The sequence below is a fragment of the Polyodon spathula genome, chromosome 18 (genome assembly GCF_017654505.1).
Source record: "Polyodon spathula isolate WHYD16114869_AA chromosome 18, ASM1765450v1, whole genome shotgun sequence".
Lineage (NCBI taxonomy): Eukaryota > Metazoa > Chordata > Actinopteri > Acipenseriformes > Polyodontidae > Polyodon > Polyodon spathula.
The window spans coordinates 13,990,210-14,017,929 of record NC_054551.1 but is presented as its reverse complement, the minus strand read 5'-3'; the positions used below and the strand labels follow the sequence as shown (position 1 = coordinate 14,017,929).

General features: G+C 39.9%; 2 non-coding genes across 2 annotated transcripts; one reads left to right on the top strand and one right to left on the bottom strand.

Moving 5' to 3' along the window:
* The first annotated feature begins 20,774 nt into the window (after window positions 1–20,774).
* Window positions 20,775–20,856, top strand: trnal-aag. The gene has a single exon. It is a non-coding gene; the product is annotated as a tRNA-Leu (tRNA).
* A 6,069-nt stretch (window positions 20,857–26,925) lies between these two features.
* trnag-ccc lies at window positions 26,926–26,996 on the bottom strand. Its single transcript has one exon. It is a non-coding gene; the product is annotated as a tRNA-Gly (tRNA).
* Between the last annotated feature and the right edge of the window lie 724 nt (window positions 26,997–27,720).

Here is a 27,720-nt window from a genome sequence, read left to right as displayed (position 1 = left end):
TTGCATTTGGATAAACTAAATGTGGGTCTACAAGGGAAGTTAAAGTTGTTGCCAGATCTTGTGCAAAGTGTGTTTGCATTTGTAAACAAACTTCAGTTGTTTCAGAGACAGTTGCAAAAAGGAGAACTGACACTTTCTGTCGATGTTAAAAGCTAATTCAATTAACGATACAGGTGATGCACTACAGCAGAGTACATCGCTACTCAGCCCTGATTCAAGTTCTTCAAGACAGGTGTATACATCACTACTCAGGCCTGCTTCAAGCTCTTCAAGACAATTTTGTTGTATGATTTCAAGATCTTCAGTTGAAAAGACCTCAGTTTGATTTGTGGTTGACCCTTTCAGTGCTGAACCAGACTATTTGAAGTCCCCATTAGTCACTAATGAAGCAGCATCTCAATTGGAAATCATTGAGCTTTGGCAGAAAGACAGATTGAAGTCTATTCTAAAAGAGGGAACACTTCACTTTTGGAGTGCTGTGCCAAAGGACACATACCCAAAAGTAAGGCATGCTGCTTCTGTGCTCGCTTCTTCAGTTCTTTCTTTGCCTGCCTTTTCTTTATTTGAACATCTCACCATCAAGCTCCCCCCTCCTATGTTCCTCACCCTTGCTGTTATTTACCATCCACCTAAGAGCAACTCTGCTTTTATTAGAGTTTTCAGAATTCATCTCCATTGTCTGCACTTCTACTGACAAAATCCTACTCCTAGGTGACTTTAACATTCATGTTTTACTTGCCTTCCTCCCCCCTAGTGACCGACTTCAACATGATTGTGGACTGTCTTGGATTTTCTCAATCTGTCAACGTCCCCACTCACACCTGAGGACACAACCTGGATCTGCTCATCACCAGGAACTTGATGTCTCCAAACTCTCTGTTTCAGATGTCTCTCTCTCTGACCATTTCTTAATCACTGGTAATATTAATCTCCCTTCTCCTTCCTCCACTACAAATACCATTGTCTCCTTCTGTCCCAAGAATCTGTTGAATCCTCTGAAACTCTCAGAATGTGTCTCTGCATCCGCTCTAACTGGTACTCTTCCATCCTCAGTTGATGATGCTGTGACCTTCTACAATACCACCCTTACTCATATCATTGACACTGTTGCCCTGCTTACAACCAGAACCGTCAAGAAAGATCAAAACTTCTCATGGTACACACCGAACTTAGACTGCTTAAATCTGCCATGCGCAAGTGAACGTTGTCTGGACTCACGGTTCACAGAGAGATCTGGACCGACCATCTCGTGAGCTACAGGCATGCGCTTGCCGTGGCCAGGGTGAAGTAATTCTCTGAAATCATAACTATGGGACATGGCAAACCCAATGTTCTCGTTAAGACCATTGGCCAAATCCTACATCCAGCCACTGACAAATCCAACTCCTGTCCATCCTCCTATTTTACCTGTCATGATTTCTTCTCTTTCTTTCGGAACAAAATCAACAACATCTATTCTATGCTTGTCTACCACAAACCTAGTGTACTACTTGACTACATTGATGCTCCTCCAGTTGCTCCTCCTGCCCTCTCCTCCTTCTCCCCTCTCTCTATTGCTGTTTCCAAGTTACTGTTGAAATCAACTACTGCCACATGCCCCCTAGAACCCTGGCCGACTAATCTTGTCTATCTGTGTGCTTCTGATCTTACTCACTCCATTATGCACACTCTCAAAAACCCCTCCCTTGTCCCTGCAGACTTATTTAATTTCTGTCTCATCTCCAATCTCCCTTTTCTCTCAAATACTCTCAAAAGGGCTGTAGCCAGTCAACTGATGAAAGATCTCACGGACAACAATCGGCTTGAATCTCTACAGTCTGGTTTCCAGCCACATCACAGTACTGAAACTGCTCTGCTCTGGATTGTGAATGATCTCCTGCTCAATGCTGATGCTGGTGCTCCCTCTATGCTTGTCCTTCTTAACTTATCAGCAGCTTTTGACACCATAGATCATGGCATTCTTCTTGACCGTCAGAAGTATGCTGGAATCTCTGGAACCTGTCTCTCCTGGTTCTCTTACCTATACGGATGCATACAGTCTGTTTTTTAATCTGGACACAGTGGTGTTGCAAACCCAGTCACTTGTGGTGTCCCCCAAAGATCTGTTCCTGGGCCCCCTCTCTTCAATATCTACATGGTTTCCTTGGGTCACCTCATCTGCCAACACAACCTCATGTTTCACTCTTATGCTGACAACACCCAGCTCTACTTGAAACTCGACCCTGGTAGCCCCTCTGCCATGGTCTGGCTCTCTGCCTGCATTCAAGACATCGAGGCCTGGATGTCTACCGATCTTCTTCAACTGAACAGTAACAAATCTGAACTCCTTCTAGTAGGATCTAAAACTCAACTTAATAGTCTCAATATATCTGCCCTGAACCTTGGAAACTGTCTGCTGCTGCCTTCCCCCACAGTACGAAGCCTTGGTGTACTTCCTGACAACAACCTCTCCTTTGATGCCCACATCTCCTCCATGGTCAAATCTTCCTTCTACCATCTTTGAAACATCTCCAAAGTTCATCCCTACCTTTCTCTCCCAGATGCAGGATACTTTGTCATACATTTGTCTCCTCTCGTCTCGACTACTGCAACTCTCTGTATGGTGTTCTCCTGGCATGCACCTTAAACCGACTGCAGCTAGTTCAGAATGCTGCTGCTAGGATCCTTACCACATGTAAAAAATGTGATCACATCACCCCTGTCTTGCCCAGCTGCACTGGCTACCTGTAAAGTTAAGTATTATTTTCAAAACTCGTCTGCTCACATACAATGTCCTTCATCACACAGGTCACAAGTACCTCCTCAATCTGCTGACTTGCTATGTCCCTGCCGCAAGCTGAGGTCCTCCGACTCTTTGAAACTCTCTCCCAGGTTTGGTGCATGATACTCCCACTGTTGTTCACTTTAAATCAACTCTCAAGATCCACCGGTTCTCTTTTGTTTTCCATGCTCCTTAAGCCCGATATCTGCTATTAGCTGCTGTTACTATTTCATGTGTTATGTTACTATCATGTGTTCTGCACTTTCCACTGTATTTAATATATTATTTCATGTATTCTGCACTTTCCACTGTATTTAGTGTACTATTTTATGTATTTTGTACTTTCCACTGTATTTAATGTATTATGCATCCATATATATATATATATATATATATATATATATATATATATATATATATATATATATATATATATATATATATATATATATACACACACACACACACACAGTGCCTTGCAAAAGTATTCAGACCCCTGACCAATTCTCTCATATTACTGAATTACAAATGGTACACTGAAATTTCGTTCTGTTCGATATTTTATTTTAAAACACTTAAACTCAAAATCAGTTATTGTAAGGTGACATTGGTTTTATGTTGGGAAATATTTTTAAGAAAAATAAAAAACTGAAATATCTTGCTTGCATAAGTATTCAACCCCCACACATTAATATTTGGTAGAGCCACCATTCGCTGCAATAACAGCTTTAAGTCTTTTGGGGTAACTATGTATCAGCTTTGCACACAGTGTCGGAGTGATTTTGGCCCATTGCAAAATCTATTGTCGTGAAAAAGTATTTGTCCTCTGTCTGATTTTCTGCACAATTTTCACATTGAATTTGGTCAGATCTTTTTGTGGGTTGTAGTAGCATATATTTGGAGTCTGAGAGAAAAAATGACACCGAAGTTTGATACTTCTTTCATTTGTTTGATGTGCAAGGTAATCAAATATACAATCTTCAGGGTGAAAAAGTTATTGCCCCCCTGTGACAGGCTGGCGAGTGGATAGAGGCCCAGAGACAGACTGCAGTTCAAAAAAATATACTTTTATTATAAATAAACACAAAAATAAAAGGGCACAAGGGCCAAAACAAAGGGATTTAAACACAAAAAGAAAGACAAAAAGCAAAACTTACAAAATTAAAGTTTCCAGGCTGGGCGATGCCTTCACTGGATTCAAAAATCAAAAACAAAAACCACCAACCTGATTCCTCAGCTCCCTCATCTTAATGGGAAGCAGAGACCTCCTTTTATGTCAGGTGGCTGGGCGTTGATTGATCTTAATTAAGCTAATCATCTAATCAACTAATCAATCCCAGCCCCCTGAACACAATGAACCCAGGCAGATAGGGGAATTTAACCCTATCCCTGCCAATTTCTAAAAGGGCAGAGCTGTGTTCTGCCACACCCCCTAGTTAACTCAACCCAATTACAGGGATAATTAGGGTCAGCTGTTTGAATACTTTGCTTAACAATGAGAACTGATTTGGGCTTTCCCTGCCCAATACAAATCTGACTAACTTTGGCCCTTATCATCAGAGTGAAGTTGCCAACACACAGGTTCTAAAGGCACATCATGCCACGATCAAAAGAAATTCCTGAAGACCTCCAGAAAAAGTTGTTGATGCCTATCAGTCTGGAAAGGGTTACAAAGCCATTTCTAAGGCTCTGGGGCTCCACCATACCACAGTCAGAGCCATATTGTCCAAATGGAGAACATTTGGGAAAATAGTGAATCTTCCCAGGAGTGGCCATCCTGCCAAAATCTCACCAAGAGCAAGGCGTAAAATTGTTCAGGAAGTTACAAAGAACCCGAGAACAACATCCAGGGTTCTGCAGGCTTCTCTCACTTGGGCTAAGGTCAGTGTTCATGACTCCACCATCAGAAAGACACTGGGCAAAAATGGGATTCATGGCAGAGTACTTAGGTGGAAAACACTGTTCACAAAGAAGAACATTAATGCTTGTCTCAGGTTTGCCAAAAAGCACTTGGGTGATCATCAAGAGTTGGGGAATACTGTTCTATGGACAGATGAGTCAAAATTTGAACTTTTTGGCCAACGTGGGCCACGTTATGTCTGGAGAAAATCAAACATTGCATTCTACAGTAAGAACCTCATACCAACGGTCAAGCATGGTGGTGATGGTGTCATGATTTGGGGATGCTTTGCTGCATCAGGACCTGGACAACTTGCCATCATTGAAGGAACCATGAATTCTGCTCTGTATCAGAGAATCCAACAGGAGAATGTCAGGCCATCCGTCCGTGAGCTGAAGCTGAAGTGCAGCTGGATCATGCAGCAAAACAATGATCTGAAACACAAGCAAGTCTGCATTAAAATGGTTGAAGAACAAGAAATTTAAAGTTTTGGAATGGTCTAGTCAAAGTCTAGACCTAAACCCCATTGAGATGTTGTGGCAGGACCTGAAATGAGCAGTTTATGCTCAAAAACCCATAAAAGTCATTGAGTGGAAGCAGTTCTGCATGAAGGAGTGGGCCAAAATTCCTCCATGGTGCTGTGAGAGACTGATCAATAACAACAGGAAGCGTTTGGTTGCAGTTATTGCTGCTAAAGGTGGCATAACCAGTTATTGAGTCTAAGGGGGTGATTACTTTTCACACTGGGGCATTGGGTGTTGCATAACTTTCTTTAATAAATAAATGAAATAAGTATCAACATTTTATGTTATCTGTTCACTCAGGGTCTCCTTTATCTAATATTAGATTTTGGTTGAAGATCTGATAACATTGAGTGTCAAAAATATGCAAAGATAAATAGTACAAAGTAAAGAATGCCAAAAGTCACAACGAGTACAGATCCTGCAACATTATGGTTTATTTTGGGCTAATTGTAAGTAGACAAATATAAAAAGAAAATAGGCTGAAATAGTTTCAAATTAAAAATAATACTTTATTAGCTACGCATCCTACAACGCATCAGCATGGTTTCTTTTATATTACATGTAGCATAGGCCAAAAATAAAAAGCCTGCTAGGTATTCATTTTACTATTGTACTGTTTAACCCTTTTGTACATATCTGTATTTTTACATAATGTAATATGTACACACATTAATGTTATTGTAATATTCCCTCATATTTAGTAGGCTATTAATATATATTGTTTTTTACTAACCAAACATAAATTGATTAAAAACATACAAATACATACAGTATATAGTACATTAATTAATGTTGAAATAAATAGATATCCAAATATATGAATAAAGAACTAACTAAACTAACAAATAAATACATAAATGTAGTGAAAAATGCAAATATATTCTAACCTCAAACAAAAAAAAACAAATCAAAACAGAGGTCCGACTTACAATTGAACTCAGATCTGGGGTTGTAGTCCTGAGAGTGACGCATTATACATATACATTGCCTTGCAAAAATATTCAGACCCTTCCTATGGTGTCCCATTTTGTGAAATTACAAAATGATGCATACACTTTTTTTTAAACTTAATATTTTATTCAAAACTTGAATGCTCAAACTGAAGAATTCTAAGGGTAAGAAAAGTTACAGTAAATGTCAGCAAAAACTAAAGAGAAAAAATTGAAATATGTTGATTGCATAATTATTCATACCCGTCAACTCAATATTTGGTGGAAGCACCTTTGGCAGCAATTTGGCAGTAACCCTAACCCTAACCTTTGGCTGTATAAAGTCTCTACCAACTTTTCACACTGGCTTAGTGCAATTTGTGCCCATTCTTTTTGGCGGATTTGCTCAAGCTCTCTGAAGTTGCTTTGGGATCACTTATGGGCAGCAGTTTTCAAGTCTTTCCACAGATTCTCAATAGGATTCAAGTCAGGACTTTAACTGGGCCAGTCAAGGACATTCACTTTCTTATTCTTAAGCCACTCCAGTGTAGCTTTGGCCTTGTGCTTTGGATCATTGTCTTAAGTCTTTAGCAGACTGAAACAGGTTTTCCTCTAGTATTTGTCTGAACTTTTCTCCATCCATTTTTCCTTCAATCCTAACAAGCTTTCCAGTCCCTGCTGAGAAGCATCCTCATAGCATGACGCTGCCACCACTGTGCTTGACTGTAGAGATGATGTTGACTGGGAAATGTGCTGTGTTGGGTCTGCACCAAACGTAACGCTTGGCATTTAGACCAAAAAGTTTCAATTGGTCTCGTCTGACAGCAACACCTTTTGCCATATTTTTGCAGGATCACTCAGGTGCTTGTTGCAAACTTCATGTGGGCTTTGAGATGGCTTATTTTTAGTAATGGCTTCCTTCTTACCACCCTGCCATACAGGCTACTTTTGTGAAGTGTTCTGGATATTGTTGACTGATGCATATTTTCTCCCATCTCAGCCATTGAACTCTGTAGCTTTTTAAAAGTTGTTGTTGGCCTCACAGTGGCATTCCTCACCAATTTCATCCTTGCCCGGCTGTTCAGTTTGGAGGGATGTCCTGATCTAGGCAGTGTCTGGGTGGTACAATGCACCTTCCATTTCTTGATGATTGAGTAGACTGTGCTCACAGGGATATTCATAGACTTTGATATTTTTTGTACCCTTCTCCTGATCTGTGCTTTTCAAGGACTTTATCTCTGACTTGCTTTAAAAGCTCCTTGGTATTCATGGGTGAATCTTTGCTTGAAATTCACTATCTGACCAAAGAACCTCACAGAGACAGGTGTTTTTATTCTGAAATCATGACAACCACTAATATTGCACACAAACAGAGGCCATTCAACTAATTGTGTGACTCGTTAAGGTCATTCTGAGCACCTGAATTAATTTAGGTTTGACACAGTAAAGGGTTTGAATACTTATGCAATCATGACTTTTCCATTTTTATTTCATATTAATTATCTATTTACTTATTTTTTTTGTGTTTTTGCTTTGAATGTGTGGAGTAGGTTGTGTATATAATACATATTAATTCCTACTTCAAAGTGTCATGACTGCAAGTTTTAAAGCAACAAAATGTGAAAATTGTGAGAGGGTCTCAATACTTTTGCAAGGCACTGTACATGATGTGGAGAAGTGGTTAGGGCAATGTATTAATCCAGTAAAAACCCAACTGTATAAATGGGTACCATAATTGTAACTCGCTTTAGAATAAAGCATCAGCCAAATAAATGCATTATTATAAACAGGCAAGAGCACTATAGTGCTGACAAAAAACTCACCTGAACCGACCTTTATCTCACATACCTTATGATAAATACCTACCATTTATTCATAAAACCACCTGGAACACCCGGTAATGAAGTTCCAATTGGGATGAAAATTATGCATTTCAACTGTTTGACACAATGTTTCAAGATTCATCACAGTTGTAACTAAACATAGTTACTAAACTTGTAACTAAATATAGTTACAATGTACATTTTTTCTGCAGGTTCTTTTTGGCTTTAACAAAGTTGGGAGGTTATGTTGTAACAGTGTATCTTGTAGTATTGTGTCAAACACAGGGGTGTAGTGCTAGGGGGTCGGGGGGAGCGCCGCTCTCTCTCTTCTCTTGAGCAGGGAGAGCACCTCTTCCATACTTCACGTGTAGAATATTGAACTGTTTTGCTCCTATATATAATACAATAACCATAAGAAACCCTTCAGAGATAAATAATGAAAAATGTTTGAGAACCAAGGACCAGGACCAAGATACTAGCTTTGGGTTTTTGTTGATTGTATTACAACCATTATCTCAATGCCGCTTTGGTGAGCAGCTATTAGTATCACAATTGTTAGTTTATTCTGACAAGCAGGCTTCCCTCAGTCTCGTGTTGGTACTGACTGAATGGTTTTGCCAGTGGGTTTACTGTACATTGCCACCCGCAGTAACTGTGACTAGGTGTATGCTCCCGACCCATTAGCGGTTCCATCCCAGTACAGACCCAATGAGAAAGCCACAAAACCAGTACCGAACCGACCTGGTACTGTCCTGGTGCTAAAGTCACCAAACCGGTACGGAACCGACCCAGCGCTAAAGTCACCGAATCAAATGGTGCCAAAGCCACCGAACCACCACCTGCCTGGTGCCGACCAGGTTCCGAACCAGTAATGAACCAGTACTGAACCGGTTCCGCTCAGGTCTTGACCCACCCATTCGATATATGTAAGCAGATTGAGGTAGCAACTGTACTATCCAGTTTTAAATAACTTTAGCATAACCGAGGCAGAAGTGTTAAAGGGACTAGGAGCTCTTAAAATAAACAAATCACCTGGATCGGATGAAATCCTCCCAATAATACTCAAAGAAATGAAAAAAGTTATTTACAAAACGCTAACCAAGATCATACAACAATCTCTTGACACAGGGGTTGTACCGACAGATTGGAAAATTGCAAACGTAATACCGATCCACAAAAAGGGAAACAAAACTGAACCAGGTAACTACAGACCAGTAAGCGTGACTTCTATTACATGCAAACTTATGGAAACTATAATAAGATCCAAAATGGAAAATTACCTATATGGTAACAGTATCTTGGGAGACAGTCAACATGGTTTTAGGAAAGGGAGATCGTGTCTAACCAACTTGCTTAACTTTTTTGAGGATGCAACATCGGTAATGGATAATTGCAAAGCATATGACATGGTTTATTTAGATTTCCAGAAAGCTTTTGACAAAGTCTCGCATAAAAGATTAATTCTCAAATTGAACGGAGTATGGATTCAAGGAAACACATGTACATGGATTAGGGACTGGTTAACATGTAGAAAATAGAAAGTACTGATTAGAGGAGAAACCTCAGAATGTGGAGTGTGGTAACCAGTGGAGTACCATAGGGATTAGTATTAGGTCCTCTGCTATTCCTAATCTACATTAATGATTTAGATTCTGGTATAGTAAGCAAACTTGTTAAATTCACAGATGACACTGTTGCAGCAGCAAAGGTCATTCAAAAGGATCTAGACAAGATTCAGAACTGGGCAGACACATGACAAATGACATTTAATAGAGAAAAGTGTAAGGTACTGCACGCAAGAAATAAAAATGTACATTATAAATATCATATGGGAGATACTGAAATTGGAGAAGGAATCTATGAAAAAGACCTAGGAGTTTTTGTTGACTCAGAAATGTCTTCATCTAGACAATGTGGGGAAGCTATAAAAAAGGCTAACAAGATGCTCGGATACATTGTGAAAAGTGTTGAATTTAAATCAAGGGAAGTAATATTAAAACTGTACAATGCACTAGTAAGACCTCATCTTGAATATTGTGTGCAGTTCTTGTCACCTCGCTACAAAAACGATATTGCTGCTTAGAAAGAGTGCAAAGAAGAGCGACCAGAATTATTCCAGCTTTAAAAGGCATGTCATATGCAGACAGGCTAAAAGAATTGAATCTATTCAGTCTTGAACAAAGAAGACTATGCGGCAACCTGATTCAAACATTCAAAATTCTAAAAGGTATTGACAATGTTGACCCAAGGGACTTTTTCGACCTGAAAAAAGAAACAAGGACCAGGGGTCACAAATAGAGATTAGACAAAGGGGCATTCAGAAGAGAAAATAGGAGGCACTTTTTTACACAGAGAATCGTGAGGGTCTGAATAAACTCCCCAGTAATGATGTCGAAGCTGACACCCTGGGATCCTTCAAGAAGCTGCTTGATGAGATTCTGGGACATAAGCTACTTCAACCAAATGAGCAAGATGGGCCAAATGGCCTCCTCACTCCTCATTGACAGTGTTCCCACCTCTCTCTAAGGGCACTCTCTTAGTGGAAACAACCCATGGAGGGGTCTCCACATCAATGTTTTAGAACTGCAGGCAGTTTATGAAGCCTTGCAGAAAAGCTGGCTGCCCACTCCACCAAGGGCCTTGCAACGTAGTAGGCTTTATTTAATGCTTTATTTAAGGACACATGCAATGCAGTGGTTTGAACTACTTCCCATACCTTCACTAGGTTCTACAGACTCAGTGTCATGGATTCTCAAAACCCTGGCTGGGGTTTATATAGTCAGTCGAGGTAAATAATGCTTACAAAAATTAAACAGCCAAGAACTTAAATATTAACAAATCTTCCCTTTAAAATGCTAAAAGAAAAATTAGGCTTACCTGTTTAATCGACTCAGATCTCTAGAGTTGCTGTTAGCTGATGGTTCAGTGCTATAATGTTTTTTTTTAGTTGTTTACATTTTGGAACATGGTTTGTCTATGCTACCATTTATATGGTCTGGCAATGAATAACCATGGTAATGATGACAAAATAGCTCATATTTGACACATGAAAAAAGTGTAACATGAAACAAGTATTTGGTCCCTCTGAAGTTCACAGAATACTTTTGGTTTCCTTTACACAGCAAGCAAACTTTTCAGTGATTCACATAGCAGCACTGTAACAAAACAGATTAAGTAAAGCTTAAAAAATACCTCTGTCTTTGCTTTGCTCTCCTTTTAGATTGTTTTGTCTAACGTCAAAATCTGAGTTTTATCTGAGCCTGTTCCATAACCCACGCAGCAGCATTTCAATCAAGGTTAGAGTCGGCTTCATTGGACTGCGACCTGCTACTCATTCATCACCGGCTGATAGAAAAGCTGGTTTTCCATGAATTTCTAAATAATGAATTACGACATATGAATAAAACATGACATATCAGCCTTTTAGGAGTAGATTAAGTATAGCATTTGTTCTTATGAATTATAAAGTATATACCAGTGAAATGTGTGAATGGGTAGTACAGACTATTATATGAAAATATGATATACCTCATGCGGTACAGATTTTTTTTTTAATACTTTATTCAGTCACTTAACATGTTTTCACAATAAAGTTTACTTTCCTGATAAAAAAAAAAAAAAACTGTAAGTAGTTAACCTTGATTAAAATGTATCTATATCTGAAAATATCTTATGACATGCTTCAATTTAAAATAACATTTCATATCTTCTACCACATTGTAATATACAAACTGATATATCAAACTTTGTTGAGTAAACGTACACCTCTTTCTAATTCTTTAACATATTATCTGTGTGTCATACTTAAGTGATAAAGTCTGAGACGAAGGCCATTGGCATTAATTGAATGAGACAGTTCCATTATTACCTTGTAACACGCCACAGCAATGCTATTATCACTATTATACTACATTTTTATTTGTTTACCTTTATCTGAAATAGTAATTTTAGTCAACTTAAAGAGTACAGGGCTCAAAAGTCTGTGAGAAGCTTTGTTTGAAAAAGGTTTCATTATTATATCACTCATTATTAAGTAATAACAGAACGGCTGACCTCCATAGAAAACAATGGGAGTGCAGTGCATTTGCTAGGGTTGCATACAATAGGTATGTATACAAGAGAAGGAATACAAGATTTATCAGTCATCCACTATACACAGGCTGCACATTCCACAGCTAAAAACCAGCAGTTTTGAATAGGCTGTTTTAGTGTTAGCATTAAAGTGTATAGAGCTAACTAAATAATTCCAGTAAATCTTACTGTAACAAGGGTGTCCTATTTGACGAGAGAGACACAGAGGTTGACATTGAAATGGTTTTATTTGCAAAATATACAAGTCAGTAGCAGTAAGTGGTGGCTGCCACTAGGGTACCAGCAATGGCAGCTCTAGTGCGGGAGGACAAGCACCTAAGTGTACAGAAATTGAAATACAAAAACGCAAAACAAAACACTTTTCAAAAACAACTAGAAAATAGAAGTTGGCCTACTCCACATAAAAGGGGTCCCACTCCAGGAACCTTCTCCCTGACACATAATTACATAAATTTATGTGGGATTAAAATCCCCTAAACACACTGTGGTTCTTGGTTAGGGTCACGACCCCGGTTAAACACACTGTGGTTGCATATTTGGTTCAGTAATCCTGGATCTACACGCAATCATGAGGCTTTCAGCTGGTAAACAAAGTACAGAACCAAGGACTTGCTTTTCAGCCCCTTTTTAAAGATATCTGGCCAGAGTTAATTGATAATGAGTTAGTCAATCAACATCTGGCCACTTGCTGCACATGGAATTCAATTAGGCAGGGGGGAATTCTAACCTACAACCACTGCCATATTTAACACATACTTTATTTTCAAATTTAACTAATTGTTTCCAAACTCAACAAAAACATATTATTTACATGTGCAGGGCCTTAGCCCTGCCACACTTTGTATTTTAAGTATTAGCATAATTCCTAAGGTCTCACATTTCCCTATGTATAGTACAAATATAATACTCATTATAAATGTGTATTTTTTTTATATATATAAAACAAATAAAATTCTTGATATTTTAATTTAGCATTTCCACAGTGTCCTGAATTCTAATTTAAGAGGGATTAACTCACAAATTGGCAGTCTATATTTGAATAAAATATAGTGTACAGCTAGTATAGGCGTGTAACCCATGGGGCAGAAGGGGAACGTGCCCCGTTCACAACATAAGTTACATATTCTTTTTTTTATATTACTATTAGAAAAAAAAAAAGCATTTTGGTTTTACTGGTTTGTATGTACCAGTTTATATGTGTTTACACTATAGTGTTCAATGGAACTGCATCTGTATTTACAACACAGCTCCTGGATGCAGGCAGTCAGCTGTCAGATGCATATGCTCCTCCATAGAGTACAATGCAGCCATCATACTGGAAGTAGTGTTATATTTTATTTTTATGTAGTAGTATTAGAAACAATGATTTCAGTTTTATAGTTTTGTGTCTACATATACCCATTTACACCTATACACGAGTATATGTACATACCTGTTTCTTTTGAAATGTGTATTTTATTCTATTTCTTCACTGTTTGTAGTCGTGCTGTATATGCGCTCACTTTAAAAATAAAGCCTTTTATGTTTCATTTTCAATTTAAATACAGTGTTTCTGCAATTCAAATGATAGATATACCAGTAGCAGAACAGCAGGAGCTGCCTCTGCCTTCGCTGCCACCTCCACCAGCAGAGGGTGAATGCCTGCTGGGTCCCCGTTCACCAGCAGAAGATGAATGCCTGCTGGTATCACTTACCCTACCATCATGAGAAGAGGAGCTGGAGCTGCCTCTGCCTCCATCACCATCAGGGGGAAAGGAGCAGGAGCTGCCTCTTCCATCACCAGAAGGACCACGACTAGATGCTGGCATCCCTCAGCAGCCCTTGCATAGGCTGCTGAGGAAAGCATGGGGAAGAACCGTCCGGCTGCAGTGGCCGTGAAGAGGGCCAAAACCAATAGCCCAGCTTGTCCTGACTCCCTTCATGTCTTCGCCCAAGGATGCCTGCCGCTCCGCATCGCCTGGGGTTGCCTGCCGCTCCGCATCGCTCAGGGTTGCCAGCCACTCTGCATTGCCTGTTGCTCCGCATCGTCTGAGACTGCTGACTCTGCTTCGTCTGGGGTCGCCATCACCTCTGTTTGGCCGCAGGGGTCAGTGTGGCCGGAGCCCCACCAGAGGGAGCTGCCGGCTATGAAGAAGGGGGAGAGGTCAGGAAACCACCTTCCTCAGCAGCCTTTCTGCTGCTGGAATTGCCCCGGCCGAAAGAGCGGGTCTGGGAGCTGTCAGCACACCTGCTGAAAGCCTCGCCATTGGCAGGATTTCTGCTGCCAGGGGTACAGCGTGATGAGAGTAGCATCCTGGCTACTGGCAACATTGCCACCCATGAACCCCTTAAAGTCCCTGATTTTTGGGATTTTAAGGGGAGAGGTGGCCATTGAGGCCATGTGTGCTACACACAAGGGGGGAGTATATGTGGCACTGCCCGCCCCTGTGTGTATTTCAGTGTTATATGTTATGTGTTAATGTTGGTGCACAGTCATTGGTACATGGGATATAAATTGGTCTGTGGAACACGAGTTGTTTAAAATGTATATTTGTATTTAGGCACTAGGATTGAACAACACTTCACATGCAGGTAAAATGTAATAATATGCGACCACGAGGAATTGCACTTTATTAATTCACGTGCAGTTGTACTGCGACTCCAATTGAATGATTGATTAGCAATCTAGTCTCGGTACAGCTGCATAAAAGCAGCATGTTTTCACTCACTCTGGGTTGTGTGTTTGGTGAGTGGAGAACGGGTGTGGAGAGGAGAAAGTAAAAACAACAGTAAATAATTGTTTTGACTCACCGTGTTTGTTTGTCTGTTAGTCCACTGTTTGTTTAAGTGTTAGTCCATTTTGTTTCATCTCTTTATTTTGGCTAAAGTGCCATGTCCTGTGTATTTTGAGTTTACAACCTTTTATTTTCGTCACTCACTGCAGCTGTCTATGTGACACAACTCTATAGAAATGGCTTAGCCGATAGCTTTATGATGGGGGTATAGAGGGATATGGAAGTAGGTGTTACTGGAACTTGGTTGTCTGAGAGTGATGGGGATGAATATAATATTTGTGGGTATACACTGTATAGGAAAGACTGGCAGGACAGAAGAGGAGGAGGGGTAGTGCTATACATAAGAAACAGTCTTGAAGCCCAGGGGTTAAACCTGGACAAAGAAAATAAAGCCGAATCAATATGGGTCAGAATAACAGACAAAAATTCAAAGGGCATAATAATAGGAGCATGCAATAGACCACCAGATTCAGACGGTGAGCAAAATAATCTGTTATACAATGACATTAGAAATGCGTGTAGCAAAGGAGAAGCCATACTAATGGGGGATTTCAACTTCCCCCATATAAAATGGGAAAACCCGATGGGTAGCACAATTTGTCAAGGCACCAACTAGAGGGGAGGCATGCCTTGATTTAGTTTTTACGATAACAAAGACAGAATAACTAAAACAGAGGTCAGAGAACCACTGGCAAACTCAGACTACAACAAGGTCTCATTTGAAGTGTTTTTTAAAACCCCAAAAGTAAAGACTAAAGCTAAGGTTTACAATTTTAGAAAAGCAAACATGAAGGTATGAAAAGCATGAAGGTATGAAACAGAAACTAACAGAAGTAGATTGGAGTAAAATAGAGAAAACACCCACAGAAGAAGGATGGTTGTTCTTCAAAAATGTAGTACTAGAGGCGCAAAACGATTACATCCCTAAAGTAGACAAATCTAAATGTAAAACTAAATGGCCAAAATGGTTTAATAGATCAATTAAAAAAGAAATATTCAGCGAAAAAAGGTACTTTACAGAGCATTAAAAAAGGACCAAAAAGAAAGTATACAGAAAGAGTACACGGAACTGCAAATGCAAGTCAAAAAGGAAGTTAGAAAGGCCAAGAGAGAAATAGAAATGAACATTGCTAAGGGGGCTAAAACCAATTCCAAAATGTTTTTCCAATATTACAACAGCAAGAGAACAGTCAAAGAGCAGCAATCATCCTATGCCTAACCCTTTTATACTCTCTAACAATGTTCACCAGCATTTTGTAGACTTTTCTAGAATTAGGTTCTGCATTATCATATTGAAATTTCTAGCACCTTGTAGAGGAGATGAAATGTTTAAGAGATACAAATGGCAAAATCGCCGATGAAGAAATAAATAGCAAATATATTAAATGATTACTTTTCACAAGTTTTTACAAAGGAAGATACAGACAACATGCCCCACATGTCATCCAGTTCCTATCCAGTTTTAAATAACTTAGCATAACCGAGGCAGAAGTGTTAAAGGGACTAGGAGCTCTTAAAATAAACAAATCACCTGGGCCAGATGAGATCCTCCCAATAGTACTCAAAGAAATGAAAGAAGTAATTTACAAACCGCTAACCAAGATCATGCAGCAGTCTCTTGACACAGGGGTGGTACCGACAGACTGGAAAATTGCAAACGTAATACCGATCCACAAAAAGGGAAACAAAACTGAACCAGGTAACTACAGACCAGTAAGCCTGACTTCTATTATATGCAAACTTATGGAAACTATAATAAAAACAGGTAACTACAGACCAGTAAGCCTGACTTCTATTATATGCAAACTTATGGAAACTATAATAAGATCCAAAATGGAAAATTACCTATATGGTAACAGGGTACTGGGAGACAGTCAACATGGTTTTAGGAAAGGGAGATCGTGCCTAACTAACTTGCTTGATTTTTTTGAGGATGCAACATCGATAATGGATAATTGCAAAGCATATGACATGGTTTATTTAGATTTCCAGAAAGCTTTTGACAAAGTCCCGCACAAAAGATTAATTCTCAAACTGAACGCAGTTGGGATTCAAGGAAACACATGTACATGGATTAGGGAGTGGTTAACATGTAGAAAACAGAAAGTACTGATTAGAGGAAAAACCTCAGAATGGAGTGTGGTAACCAGCGGTGTACCACAGGGATCAGTATTAGGTCCTCTGCTATTCCTAATCTACATTAATGATTTAGATTCTGGTATAGTAAGCAAACTTGTTAAATTTGCAGACGACACAAAAGTAGGAGGAGTGGCAAACACTGTTGCAGCAGCAAAGGTCATTCAAAATGATCTAGACAAGATTCAGAACTGGGCAGACACATGGCAAATGACATTTAATAGAGAAAAGTGTAAGGTACTGCACGCAGGAAATAAAAATGTACATTATAAATATCATATGGGAGATATTGAAATTGGAGAAGGAATCTATGAAAAAGACCTAGGAGTTTTTTGTTGACTCAGAAATGTCTTCATCTAGACAATGTGGGGAAGCTATAAAAAAGGCTAACAAGATGCTCGGATACATTGTGAAAAGTGTTGAATTTAAATCAAGGGAAGTAATGTTAAAACTGTACAATGCATTAGTAAGACCTCATCTTGAATATTGTGTTCAGTTCTGGTCACCTCGCTATAAAAAAGATATTGCTGCTCTAGAAAGAGTGCAAAGAAGAGCGACCAGAATTATTCCGGGCTTAAAAGGCATGTCATATGCAGACAGGCTAAAAGAATTGAATCTGTTCAGTCTTGAACAAAGAAGACTACGTGGCGACCTAATTCAAGCATTCAAAATTCTAAAAGGTATTGACAGTGTCGACCCAAGGGACTTTTTCAGCCTGAAAAAAGAAACAAGGACCAGGGGTCACAAATGGAGATTAGAAAAAGGGGCATTCAGAACAGAAAATAGGAGACACTTTTTTACACAGAGAATTGTGAGGTCTGGAATCAACTCCCCAGTAATGTGTTGAAGCTGACACCCTGGGATCCTTCAAGAAGCTGCTTGGATGAGATTTTGGGATCAATAAGCTACTAACAACCAAACGAGCAAGATGGGCCGAATGGCCTCCTCTCGTTTGTAAACTTTCTTATGTTCTTATGTTCTTATGTCTCCATTCAGTTCGGTCTCTGTGTTCAGTTCAGTCTACATTCAGTTCAGTCAGTGTTTTAGTTCAGTCTTTATGCTTCAGTTCAGTCTCCATTCAGTTCAGTCTCTGTGCTTCAGTTCAGTCTCTATGCTTCAGTTCAGTCTCCATTTTTAGTTCAGTCTCTGTGTTTCAGTTCAGTCTTTATGCTTCAGTTCAGTCTCCATTCAGTTCAGTCTCTGTGCTTCAGTTCAGTCTCTGTGCTTCAGTTCAGTCTCCATTCAGTTCAGTCACTCTGTTTTCAGTTCAGTCTCTGTGCTTCAGTTCAGTCTCTGTTTCAGTTCAGTCTCTGTGCTTTCAGTTCAGTCTCTGTGCTTCAGTTCAGTCTCTGTGCTTCAGTTCAGTCTCTGTTTTCCAGTTCAGTCTCTGTGCTTCAGTTCAGTCTGCGTGTGTAGTTTGCTGACTCTTCCATTCAGTATATGGTGGTTTTAATAATTATGCTGCGGTTGCCAAAACACACAGAACTAGACCCTCTCTCCCTCTTAACTGCCCCCTTGTTCTCCTCTTTCTTTCTTTCTCTCTTTCCTTTTGTGAACAGTAAAAGAAATTAAACAGGAAGTTTAGGGAACGGATTATAGCTCCATCTCAGTGTTCATGTAAACAGTCTCAATATTCTCTAGACGCTTGGTAAAGCACGTTCCTAATCTGCACAGGGAAACATAAACTGCTGATCAGCGTGGCGCCAGATTTTTTCTGTTCTGGTTTTAATATCTCCACTAGAGGGGGTCGCTGTTTTAGAAGATTTAGAAGTGAGTAGTTTTTCGAGATTTACGATTATACTGTATTTACAATCAAAAGATTTCTTCTAAATCTTTTGTGGTCATTTTTGTATTACTTAAACTATTTGCTACTATTTGGCTGCTATTTGTTGCCCAGAGCTGAGTTTTTAATGACTTGGCCATGTGGACGGTGCAAGGTTCAGAAACAGGAAATTGGAAATACGATCCGTCCAAACTGTTTAGGCAAGTCAAGCAGTCTGACAGTTTCCTACACTAGCTGCCTGAAAGGAAACACACAGCATGCTTTTTATGAGAGGAGAAACTTAGGCAATTCGAGAGAGAGAGAGAGAGAGAGAGCAAGAGCGAGAGAGAGAGAAAAGAGTGCTTCAGCTTTAGGGGTGGAAACACGAATAGACTCATCAATTAATGACAGTCCTGCGTGGCCGGGCCATGGGTATCCTGTTACGGCACTTTGCTTTACAATGCATTCTCAGATACCAGAGTCTCTGTGCCATTCTAGTGACGCAACAATGCCAGCTCTTTGTATACAGTCGGAACAGCTGGTTACAGTAAACGTGGGCTAATATTTCTTGAGGGAGCAGTCCTTAATGACTTGGCCAGGTGGACGGTGCGGTCTTCAGTGGAAATTGGAGGGAGCATGCGTTCAGTCTGTTTCTCTCTGCTTCAGTTCCACCTATGCTTCAGGGAGTCTCTGTGAGGGAGTTCAGTCTCCATTCAGTTCAGTCAGTTTGGTCTCCATGATTCAGTTCAGTCTCTGTGCTTCAGTTCAGTCTCCATTCAGTTCAGTCTCTGTGCTTCAGTTCAGTCTCTGTGTTTCAGTTCAGTCTCCATTCAGTTCAGTCTCTTCTTTCAGTTCAGACTCTGTGCTTCAGTTCAGACTCTGTTCTTCAGTTCAGACTCTGTGCTTCCATTCAGTCTCTGTGCTTCAATTCAGTCTCTGTGCTTCAGTTCAGTCTCTGTGCTTCCATTCAGTCTCTGTGCTTCAATTCAGTCTCTGTGCTTCAGTTCAGTCTCTTTGTTTAAGTTCAGTCTCTGTGCTTCAGTTCAGTATCAATTCAGTTCAGTCTGCTTGTGTAGTTTGCTGACTCTTCCATTCAGGATATGGTGGTGTTAATAATTATACTGCTGTTGTCAAAACATACAGATTATAGCTCCATCTCAGTGTTTATGTAAACAGTCCCAATATTCTCTCGCCGCGTGGTAAAGCACGTTCCTATTCCGCTGGAGCGAAACATAAACTGCTGATCGGCGTGGCGCCAGATTTTTTCTGTTCTGGTTTTATTATCTCCACCCAAGGGGTCGCTGCTTTTATTCATTCCAATCATTGTTAAGATTTTACATCAATAATTTGTTGTTAAATTGTGTAAGCAGCCTATAGTATGACACCTGGAGGTCTAGCAGTCTGCGGTCTGGTAGTGTGGCTGTGCGGTCTAAAGTGCCGGATATAAGTTTCAGTCTCTCTGGAGGTGTGGGTTTCAATCCCACCACTGCTATCTGGAGTTTACATCACCCCTGCCCCCCTTTTCACAAGAAGCAAGAGGACTTGTGACTCTCTAGAGACAAAGGACCAAATGCCACTGCATGTTTCAATACACCAATTCTAAGGACGTCAGCTGAAGCATTTGAACTGCTGTTAATTATTGTAATTTTTTTTACAAATGAATCAAGATGATAATAGTTGTTGTTGTTGTTGTTGTTGTTGTTGTTGAATTGCACAAATTGTGATTCTCTAGAGACAAAGGACCAAATGCCACTGCATGTGTCTTGACACACCAATTCTATGGGTCAGCTGAAGCATTTGAACTGCTGTTAATTATTATATATTTTTTTTACAAATACATTGATGATAATAGTTGTTGTTGTTGCTGTTGTTGAATTGCACAAATTGTGACTCTCTAGAGACAAAGGACCAAATGCCACTGCATGTCTTGATACACCAAGTCTAAGGAAGTCAGCTGAAGCATTTGAACTGCTGTTATTATATTTTTTTATGAATACACATGTTGTTGTTGAATTGTACTAGCAGTGTATATTATGGAACCTGTGGGTCTGGGAGTTTGAGACTTTGTGTTGTGGTAGTGTGGCCGAGCGGTCTAAGGCGCTGGATTAAGGCTCCAGTCTCTCTGGAGGTGTGGGTTTGAATCCCGTCACTGCCATAGGAAGATTTTTTCACCCCTGCCCCCCTTTTCCCAAGAAACAAGAGAACGACTTGTGACTCTAGAGACGAAGGACCATGTAGCAGTCAATAATGTAATAACTGCCAATAATGTAATACATTTTCCATTCTTAATGTAATAAAAGTCAATAATGTAATAACTTACCAATAATGTAATAACATTTCTGAACCAATAACATAATAACTTTTTGCCCATAATGTAGAAGTTCTTACATTATTGGCTGGCTATTACATTATTGGCTGGGTTAATAAAAAATAATAAAAATTGTAATAATTGGAGCCGATAATGTAATAATATACTTATATCACTGTGTGTTTAAGTTTTATTTATTATTAAGTGCCACACTTATCCTTTCTGTTGCTTCTTTCAAATAGCTGCTCAAAAACCTGACCAATCCTAACCCCTGAATCTTAGTCCTATCTCTGAGAAAACACACACACACACTCTCTCTCTCTCTCTCTCTCTCTCTCCCTCTAGGAATTAAGACTATTTATTTGTTTGTAGTCTTATCTCCAGCCTTGCCTTCTACTCCTTAACCATTTGAGTACCAAATGAAGTAGGAGCACACATCTTGGCAAACACAGACAATTACTCTTATGTCATATAATATGAAATCTAAACCTCTTTGAAGATGCTTTGTCCTCGAATACAAAGACCACCATTTCTTTTCATGAGAAAATGTCATCTTTAATGAAACATTTTTAAATAACTTTTTCAAGCAATCTGTTTCAACCACACTATTATAGCTATTCAGCCCTCTCCCTCTCTTTCTCTCTCTGTGTGTACTGTATTTATACCAAACCTGACTCCTGAAAGGTTACATGAAAATGTATTACCAAATCAGAATGCTTGCCCTATATACATCTCTGGCTATTTGAATATAGCCATTACAGGCTCGACAAAGAATCTAATACTGAAGAAAATTATATCTACAGTTCATTCTTGAAAATGTGTATTTTCTTTTGCAGCACCCATAATTGACCACTAGATGGCCATTGATTGACAAGTTATCATCATGTGACTCTGACATTAGGCTTTCTTCAGTTGTTTGCGAACTTATGTCGTCCTTATCACACATGTTGAAAGGTAATTAGTGATTAGTAAATACAGTTCGTTTAGTTGAGATTCATGCACATACATTATCGTCATATATTTAGTGCAAGAGGATATAGAAATTAGTGAGATAATTCTAATTAAAGTTAAATGACTATAGCTAACTGTAGGCTAATTATTAGCTATCTATAACAATTTGATAATACCAGTGACATCATGTACAATGCAGATCTCAACCCTGGTCCTTCAGAGCTTGTGTGGAAAACTTCCCAATTAACACAGTTATGTGTTTCGTAAACCATTAAGAGCCAAGTGTTGGAAATAGTGTTGTTCGTTTTTTATATGTAATTTCTACATATCAATAACATTATGTGGAATTGCTACGTGCAAAGAGATTGATAATATGTTTATGTAACACACCTGTGTATTGCCCTTTAATTAAAACTCTCTGTTATACATAAGCTTATATTGTATGTTAGGTCATGTAATGTCCTCAGTTTAGAGTTTATAGAAGGAAATAATGTACCTCAAGGGTTATAGAATGTTTGGTGCCACTTTCCAATCAGTACACATCAATTCCATACAAACTTGAATGTCTCTTAAAATCCATAGTACTCATGTCTGATTGGACTAGGGGGCATGTACCTTTTGTAGTTTTTCAGGACCAGGGGTTGACACTGTAGCACGTTAGTAGTGATAAAAAAGATGAGGCTTACTATTTATCATCATTTCATGTATTTGACAGAGAATACTTCAAACAATCTTTCTCCTGTCCTGTATCATTTGGGTATGTGCAGGACATGGACAGAGAGCAATGTCAGATGAGACCTATGATGTGATACTCAAGGCACTCAAGGGGGAATTTAATGTCCCTGTAGCACAGAGATCAAGTGCTGCTCTTGTTCGACTGTGGCGGAATAGGTAACTTTACGCCCTCAGTGAGGATGGCCAGGCAATTACATTTGCTGGAAAATTGGTAGCTAAGAAGTCAACTATCCTTACACTTGTGAACAGGGTTCTTGATGAAACAAAAGGCTCTAGTGCAAGAAAGGTGAACATACACCTTACAGAAGAATACTCTGGCGTCAGTCGAGCTAGTGTACAAGACACATTGGACAGGTCAAGACGCTACCATCTGCATAAGACAATATTTGGAAACAAACCCATTACAAAATCCATTAAAGCCAAAGCAGTTCAATATAGCCACCAGATTGACCTTCTTGACATGGGCAAATGGAGAGTTGCGCATGGCCAAGCCACATATAGGTATATCCTGACCTTAGTAGATGTATTTAGCAGATACATATGGCTAAGACCATTGAAGAGTAAACACAGCGCTGAGATTGCCAAACATCTTGAGGACATTTACTCTGAGCATGGTCCACCAAAGATTTTACAACATGATCAAGGAAAGGAATTCAAAGGTGCAGTACGAAAACTCATGGAATCCCTTCAGGTGAAAATAATTCAGAGCACGCCATATCATCCCCAGAGCCAGGGTAAAGTTGAGAGGAGCCACCGTGTACTGAGGAAAAAGATTATGTATCACCTAGTTAACTATCAACAAGGAGGAGTCAACTGGGTCAAGCATTTACCAATTTATGCCAGGATAATGAATGAAGACCCAAAGGAGGTTTTAAGTTGGATGTCTCCTTTTCAGGTGTACTATGGAAGAAAATGTCTTAGACTGTCCAATCGGTTAACCTGTTCCCCAGCTCAAGTTCATGAAGAACAGTCTACCAACCCACAAAACACTGCCTGCCCAAAAGCATAGGCTTTTGTTTGAGGATAACCGAATGAAGATTAGGAGAAGGGCACAAAAGGCAACACAACGCTGCACAAGACGAATGACTTTGTCTGGAAGTCATAAAGCCTCTATATACAGGGTAAATGACAATGTGTTGGTCAGGGTGAACAGCGGTAATCGTAGAGTTTCACAAAGGCACTTTGTATTACCAGGTTTGGTTGTAAAGAGAAACCTAAAGTTGCACAAATTTAAGGTTCAGTTCCATATGCCCAATAGCCCCACTCCAGCACAAAAGCGGTTTTCAGTGTCTGATGTGACCATGTGACGGAGAGCAAATGAATCCGAATCAACAATCTCCCTCTCGACCGGTGAGGGCACTGTACAACAGAAGCTGCGGGCTTCCTACTGAATGGTTGGGCAGTTCATCCCAGGGACAGTCGGGAGCCGGCCATTCAGGAAGAGGGCGGCGTTACGGTACCTGGAGTCATCGCCCTAGTACGGTGAGTGAAGTTTCAGTCATGAATTGGAGGTGATGTGATTAAACTAGCTATCGGAGGGGGCGGGGCTTAGGGTACTTTAGGGGGACGTGACGCCGTAATCAACTCCTTTGTTGTGATTAATGGGAGGAGACAAGGACGGAACCTTAAACGAAGTGTGGGTTCATTGAGAAGTGTTGTGTTTGTTTTGCCAGACGGCTGATACGAAGCTGGAGCTGCAGCGAGAAGCCAGGACGTGAATGCACACGAGCACCAGCACTCAGAGCACCGCACCTGCACCAGAGCACCCAGTTTGGAGACGTGTTTTTTGTGTTTATTATTTCGGGACTGCAACCCCTTTGTTTTGTAGCTGGTAATACCCATTGCCAGTTTTTGCTGGCAATACCCATTGCTGGGTAGAGCCAGCTTTATTATTTGAAACCCAGTTTAAAGAGCATTAAAAGAAACCTGACCGGTAAACTTTGTGTTTGTCCTTTGTTGGAGCACCTCAAATCACCTATACACCGGAGCACTACAAACCACTTTGCCACAGACCAGTGTCACAAGACTGGAGGAAAAGCAGCGCCCAAAGTAGTCTCAGCCCAAAACAGTTCAGCAAACCCACCTGCTAATTCCTTACACACATGAGGAGAGATTGGAGTCTTCTGAATCATCAAACTTGAACATTCGTTTAGACCCGATTCTAGATGGCAGTTGTCAATTTGCTGCTGTTGCTGACCAATTGGCGACCATTGGAATATTCCATTCTGCATCAACATTGCGAGAAGAAATTGTGGCTGACCTAACATTTCATCCGCATGGAGTGGATGGGATGCCACTTTCTGAGTATGTGGAGGGGACATGGGGGGATTATTTACAGAGGATGGCACAACATGGCACATATGGTGACCACATAACTCTTCAAAGAGCCTCCCAGATATTCAATGTTCAGTTTGTTGTTGTGTCAACTCTTGGTTTGGATGCAACCTCTGTTATCTCACCATCCGGTTGTTATTGTGAAAGCTTGCCTCTTTTGGTTCTTGGACATTTTGCTGAGGGACACGGGGAACATTATGTAAGTTTAAATGGACCAATTTTTCCTTATATCAGGCCATTCAGGAGACAGAGAGGCACAGACTGTCTTTCAGAAAACCAGATCGAACACCTACTGGAGTTGACCCCCAACCTGGCCCTCTGGCTGACCCTGAACCTGGCATTCTGGCTGACCCTGAACTTGGCCTTCTGGCTGACCCCCAACCTTCTGGCTGACCCTGAACTTGGCCTTCTGGCTGACCCTGAAGTTCAGCCTATGGCTAACCCTTTGGTTGACATGGTAGTGAATCCTGACAATGAGCATGGAGCTCAATACCTACCATCAGAAATCTTGTCAAAAATTATTGAGTTATCTCTCAATATAGATATGTCAATGCCGGGGACATTCAATAGAGTCTCACTCTTATTCCGTGAACTATCTAGAACATATCATCCCATCCTGTACATAAGAGAGGCACTTGCAGAGAGTTTGGAACTGGACAAAGAGAATGACTGTTCCATTAGTGTTATGAAGCTATACAAGGCTGCTAGACGCAGCAGTGGTCTCAGCACATGTATAAAACAGCTATTTGGTAAGGACAAACGATGGATGAGAGCTTGGATTCTGCTCAGTCACATAGCCTTCGGACAGTACAAAGTTAAGGACATCTACTGGAAGATGTAATGACCAATTTTTTTGTTGGTGTTTTTTTTTTCAGTCAGCAGATAATTTCATTTCGATTCTCTCAAGTTCTTTTTTAAATTCATAAAAGAGTGGAAGTTACTTTTCATTTGATTGAACTTTACCTCCAGTACCTTACCTCCATTTTGTCAAAGGTACAGTACAGTATCAGAGAGTTTAGTTATTTAAAAATGGACCTTAAACCCTCCTTTATCATTATAAAGCTGAAATATGTGTTGCCAAAGTTGTATTTGTAGGTCATGTTATCCTATATTTTATAGTTTAGAATTTTGCATTAAGAGGTTGAAAGTTGAGCTCAAGGGATAATAGTACCAGTTTGGTTCAATAAGTATATTCAAAGAGGCATAGATTTCATATTATACAACATAAGAGTAATTGTCTGTATTTGCAAACGTGTGCTCCCATGTCATTTGGTACTCAAATTGCTAAGGAGAAGAAGGCAGGGCTGGAGATAAGTCTACAAACAAATAAATAGTCTTAATTCCTAGAGAGAGAGAGAGAGAGAGAGAGAGAGAGAGTGTGTGTATGTTTTCTCAGAGTTAGGACTAAGATTCAGGGGTTAGGATTGGTCAGGTTTTTGAGCAGCTATTTGAAAGAAGCAACAGTAAGGGTAAGTGTGACACTTAATAATAAATAAAACTTAAACACACAGTGATTAAGTATACTATTACATTATCAGCTCCAATTATTACAATTTTTATTATTTTTTATTAACCCAGCCAATAATGTAAGAACTTATTAAATTATGCACCAAAAGTTATTATGTTATTCGTTCAGAAATATTATTACATTATTGGTAAGTTATTACATTAATGACTTTTATTACATGAAAAAGTCTTCCTATGGCAGTGATGGGATTGGAAAACATGCCTCCAGAGAGGCTGGAGCATAAAGCCAGCGCCTTAGACCGCTCAGCCACACTACCACACCTCAGATTATCTGTCGCCCGGGTGTCACACTATAGGCCGCTAACGCAATTTAACAACAGCAAAATCTTAATCATTGGAATGAAAAAAACAAACACTACCTTCTCAAGTTGCGCCAACTGGGAATTGAACCCAGGTCACAAGAATGGGAATCTTGTATGATACCACTACACCATTGGCGCATAGTTGCATATGTTCAAATTTTCCATGGAATGGAACATTTTCTTTTCCAGCAGTTCAAAATAGCGAGGGGAGGGTTAAAAGCAAGATAGCAGTAGAGAGATTTCAACCCACGCCTCTCGAGACTTCATTCATTATTAGATTGCTCAGCCACACTATCACAACCCAAATGCTCAAACCCCCAGACCCCCAGGTTCCATACTATTCACTGCTAGTGCAATTCAACAACAACAACAACAACTTTTATCATCTTGATTCATTTGTAAAAAAAATTAGAATAATTAACAGCAGTTCAAATGCTTCAGCTGACCCATAGAATTGGTGTGTCAAGACACATGCAGTGGCATTTGGTCCTTCGTCTCTAGAGAGTCACAATTTGTGCAATTCAACAACAACAACAACTACTTAGACCGCACAGCCACTCTACCAGACCGCAGACTGCTAGACTTCCAGGTGTCATACTATAGGCGGCCTACGCAATTTAACAACAAATTATTGATGTAAAATCTTAACGTAATGATTGGATTGAAAAAAACAGCGACCCCTCGGGTGGAGATATTAAAACCGGAACAGAAAAAATCTGGCGCCACGCTGATCAGCAGTTTATGTTTCCCTCCAGCAGATTAGGAACATGCTTTACCACGCGTCTAGAGAATATTGGGACTGTTTACATAAACACTGAGATGGAGCTATAATCCGTTCCCTAAACTTCCTGTTTAATTTCTT